Genomic DNA, 5,040 nt, shown 5'->3' with positions numbered 1-5,040 from the left:
GAAGGACTAATGTCCTTGAACATGACGTGGACGTAGGTTGTAGCGAAGGAAGTTGATTATATGCTAAAACATGACCTAATTGAACCTAGTCAAAGTCCTTGGTCATCACCTGTTGTATTAGTAAAGAAACCCGACGGTAATTTCAGATTATGTTTTGATTACCGTAAATTGAATGAAGTGTCTAAGTCTGATTGTTACCCATTACCACGAATTGAGGATTGTATTGATCGTATGGGTAAGGCCAAGTACATTAGTAAATTCGATTTGCTGAAAGGTTATTGGCAGGTTCCTCTTTCGAAGCGGGCAAGGGCCCTGTCCGCTTTCGTAACACCCCAGGGACTGTTTCAATGTAAAGTGATGCCGTTTGGTATGAAGAATGCGGCTGCCACCTTTCAGAGGTTAATGAATACTTTAGACTATGGTTTAAAAGGGTGTGTAGTTTATATTGATGATATTGTTATTTATAGTAATGATTGGGAAACTCATTTAAAACGTATTAGGGCACTGTTTGAGGTTTTGAAGAAAGCAGGTTTAGTAATTAATTTAAAGAAAAGTGAATTCGCAAAATGGCGACCGTGAAAGGATCTTTTTGTTCCTAAGTATTCACCGGTGTATGTGCAAAGTAAATTCTTGGGGTTGTTTTTCAGGCAGCATATTTTCACCTCCTCGTGTTTTTTTTTTTTTTTTTTTTTTTTTTTTTTTTTTTTTTTTTTTTTTTTTTTTTTTTTAGATTTAGTATTGTGTGAATAATAGTGCTCATCATGGTTAATGTACTAGACCTCCTTAGCGGAGAGGGGTGGCAAGAAAGGCTTGCAGAGTTGAATAGGGAAGATTTGCAAATTGTAGCAGAACATTTTGAATTGGAATATGATGTGTCGATAAGAAAGGGTGTATTGCTATTGCAAATTTATGAATGTGTTAAAACTGTAAAGGCTGGTGGGGAACAAGTGAAACCTGATAAAGCACTGTTGTCTGTAGAAATTTTGGATAGGCAAATTGCTCTGAGGCAGATGGAGTTTGAAATAGAAAAGTTTAAGGCGGAGGAAAGAGAAAAGGAGAGGCAGCATGAGATTGCCATGAAAAACTCAGGTTCCTCTTCTTCCTCTCCCCCTTCCCCAAATAGGTCAGTAACGCCTGCTATTAATTTAGCGCAGGCTCTCAAATTTCTGCCTAAATTTGAGGGAAGACAATATTGCAGAGTTTTTTGTATCATTTGAGACAATTGCAGCAAGGTTGGAGTGGCCCCAAGAGTATTGGACCACTCTTATACAAAGTAAATTGATTGGAAGAGCTCAGAGGGTGTATGTAACTCTGGAGGAGGATCTGTCATCAGATTATGAGTGTGTGAAGGCTATCGTCTTGAAGGCCTATGAGTTAGTCCCTGAAGCCTATAGGCAACGCTTCAGGAACTTAGAAAAAAGTAGGGAGCAAACTTTTATTGAATTTGCAACATCGAAGGAACAATATGCTAGTGATTGGTTCAAGTCCAAGGAAGTGGTAAATTTTGAGAAATTCAAGGAGTTAATGTTGGTGGAGGAGCTCAAGAGGTGTGTTCCGGATAAACTGAAGGTTCACCTCGAAGAGTTAAAACTAGAGACCATTCAGGAGGTAGCCATCGCTAGTGATGACTATTATTTGTCTCATAAGAGTGAGTTAGGGGGAGTAACAAAAATTGTGAAGTCTGGATGGGGTAAAGTAGGTAGGAATAATAATTCTAACAATAATAATAATTCTAACAACAATAATAATAATAATAATAATAATAATAATGCAGGGATGTTTACTAGAAATAATTATAGAGGTAATGATCAGGGCAATGCCAATGCTAATATTAATTTTTCTCCTAACAGGAATAATAGACCTAAGATATATAATGCCGAGAAATTGAAAACATTGACGTGCTTCTTTTGCAATAAGAAGGGGCACGTAAAGAGCATGTATTATGCGTTTAGAAACTCACAAAATGCTAATGTTAGGCCAGTGATGGTTGTGGAAGAGAGAGAGAGAGAGAACCTACCCCAACAACATCCGCTGATCAATGACTACCTGGTTGTTTTGACAGATATTTGTCCTTCGGTAGTGTCTCTTTCGCCAATTCGTCCGAAAAAAGACGCGTGCGTATTTTGCGTGATACCGGTGCAGCTCAGTCTTTGATTCTAAGGGAGGCATTACCTTGGAATTTTGTACCAAAAAGTGGGGAATTTGTGTTATTGGCTGGTTTTCCTGATACGGTAAAATCGTATGCCATGGAAAATTTTAATTTAATCTGCCCTTCCTTTGCAGGGAATTTGAAATTGGCCATCGTTGATAAATTTCCGGTTAAAAATGTTGATGTTGTGATAGGGAATGATGTTGTTCTGAAGAATAATACTTGTCCCATACTGATAGACCTTGATAGTGAAGTAGCATCAGTTACTCGTTCTAGTGCTAGAGTTGTTGACGCTGCAGAGTCAACAATTGATCTAGATTTAAGTAGTTTAGAACGTAGTGATAGCGTAGTTGTAGATCTTGGGATTTTGAAGGACAAACTGAATTGGACTATTGAAGAGCTTATCAAAGCTCAGAAAAAGGATTTTCAGGATCTCCCTATTGAGTCAGGTGAGGTGACTGATATAACTGGTCCCAAATTTAAAATAATTAATAATATTTTATATAGGTTGACTAGGCCTATGAAGGCTGATAACTTTGATTATGAAATTTTGAAACAGATAATGGTTCCATTTGTTTACAGGAATGAGTTGATATCATTGGCGCATGAAAGTGGTTTGGCCGGACATTTTGGCATTCATAAGACTTCTGGCAAGTTGTTAATGGATTATTATTGGGCGAAGTTGAAGGCGGACGTAAAGAAGTTTGTCAATAGCTGTGATGTTTGTCAGAAGGTCGGTAAACCTAATCAGCTTATTCCAAAAGCGCCTCTATGTCCTATTCCAGTGATTTCCGAACCTTTCAAGGAGGTCATTATTGATATTGTTGGACCATTACCAAGGACTCGTAGTGGAAATGAATATATTTTGACTATCATGGATAGGATGTCTCGATATCCCGAGGCAATACCATTACGTACGATAAAAAGTGTTAAAATTGTAGATGTACTAATTGACTTTTTTACCAGGTTTGGGATGCCTAAAATTATTCAATCGGATTGTGGTTCTAATTTTGTTAGCAGGTATTTCAGAGATAAAATGGCAGAGTTAAATATAAAACATGTGACCTCTTCTCCATATCATCCAGAAAGTCAGGGAGCTCTGGAGAGATTTCATCAGACCCTGAAATGTATGGTAAAGAAATATTCTTTGATTAATGGTTCTGAATGGGATAAGGAATTACCATATTTGTTGTTCACTTTTCGTTCTGTCCCAAGTCAGTCTTTAGGTTTTTCGCCTTTCAGCCTTGTGTTTGGCCATTGTGTTCGAGGTCCTCTTGATGTTGTTCGAGAGTCCTGGGAGGGAGACGTCCCTGAGATAAATTTATTAGATTATGTGTCTAATCTAGGTAATAAGTTAACAAAGGTTTGGAAATTTGCAGGTGAAAATTTATTGTGTAGCCAAAAAAGAATGAAGTACTTTTTTGACAGAAGGTCTAAAGCACGTGACTTTGCGGTAGGCGACAAAGTTTTGGTTTTGTTACCCATTCCTGGAAATCCATTGAAAGCATCTTTTTCAGGTCCTTGGAAAATTCTGAAAAAAATTAGTGAAGTTAATTATTTAGTAGAGACTCCTGAGAGAAGGAAACCTTTTCAGCTTTCTCACATAAATATGTTGAGGCTTATATGGAACGGGAGAAAGTCATTCCCGTGGCAACCATAGGGAATGCTGTAGTTTCCGAGAACGATAAACTTTTTTCTTTTTCAGAGGGTGAAAGTATTGATGATAATTGTTTTAATGGAAGTGAATGGCGTTCAGATAATAAGAATATCCTAGCAAATACACACTAAATATCCCTAACAAATTCCTCATACACTTCTAGGGGTCTCCTCAAAGAGGACAATAAACTCTCCAGCTGGAGGCTTATTCCAGGTGGCAGAAAACAAGGATCCAAAACAATGGTGTTGAATGCTCCAATAATGCAGACCGCCCAGGAGTACAGGTCGTGGGCCCGGCACACAAATATAATGATCAAAATCTTTACCTTGGGGCAGAGAGGTCCCCTTGGCTTTTACTGAACCAAGGGCAGTACTCTATATATAGGATAAAAATCCTTAATGCAGAGCGAGGATATCCTGGAAAAGCTAAACAGCTTCACAACGTAGCTCTGCAATGGAGATGAATAATATAAATCCAGCAGCAATTATCGTGCCCTTCAAGGTAGGAGGCTCAGAAACACACTGAGGCCAACGCCTCCAAGCGAAAACCTCCATACCTCGGATAATGAAGGAGAGCTGCCACGTAACCAACACAACTTGAAAATATAAAATAGTCGTTAGCCAATAATAAACACCAGGATAACCACCGGTGAGGGGACAAAAAGCTAATAAAGAAAGAATACAACACTTCTATACTTAACATTAAAAGTCTAAAAATTTAAATAATTCAGAAATTAATGACAACTAAGTTATAAAACCTACTGATCATTCGAAGCATAAAGATGCTTCTGGTAGGAGGGAGGTTCCTTCAGGAACGCTGGACCTTTGATCCTTGCGTCCGATGCCTAATCAAGATGGGACTAAAATGGGAGGTAGACATGTCCCCACCATCTTTTCCTCATCTCTTGCTACAATCCAAAACCCTCCTGGAGGAGTATACCTTAGAGCTATAGAGCATACAGGTGGTGAGGAAACTATAGATCATCGAATTCCAGGGAAGGCTGTTTGATGTTCACGAACAGGACTCAAGAAAACTCAGAGTCATTCTGGACTTGTCACCACTAAACAAGTTCTAATAAAACAGCGAGTTCAGAATGTTAATCCTTTTGAACATAAGGACCCTGTTTCAAAAAGGGGTGCTCGTAGTCTTCTCAGACATAAAAGGTGTCTATTGACAACTTCCAGTCAGTCACCCCCTCCACTCCTATCTAGGATTCAAGTTACAGTGGGTAACA

The sequence above is a fragment of the Palaemon carinicauda genome, unplaced genomic scaffold (assembly GCF_036898095.1).
Source record: "Palaemon carinicauda isolate YSFRI2023 unplaced genomic scaffold, ASM3689809v2 scaffold636, whole genome shotgun sequence".
NCBI lineage: Eukaryota > Metazoa > Arthropoda > Malacostraca > Decapoda > Palaemonidae > Palaemon > Palaemon carinicauda.
This window is presented reverse-complemented; position numbering follows the sequence as displayed.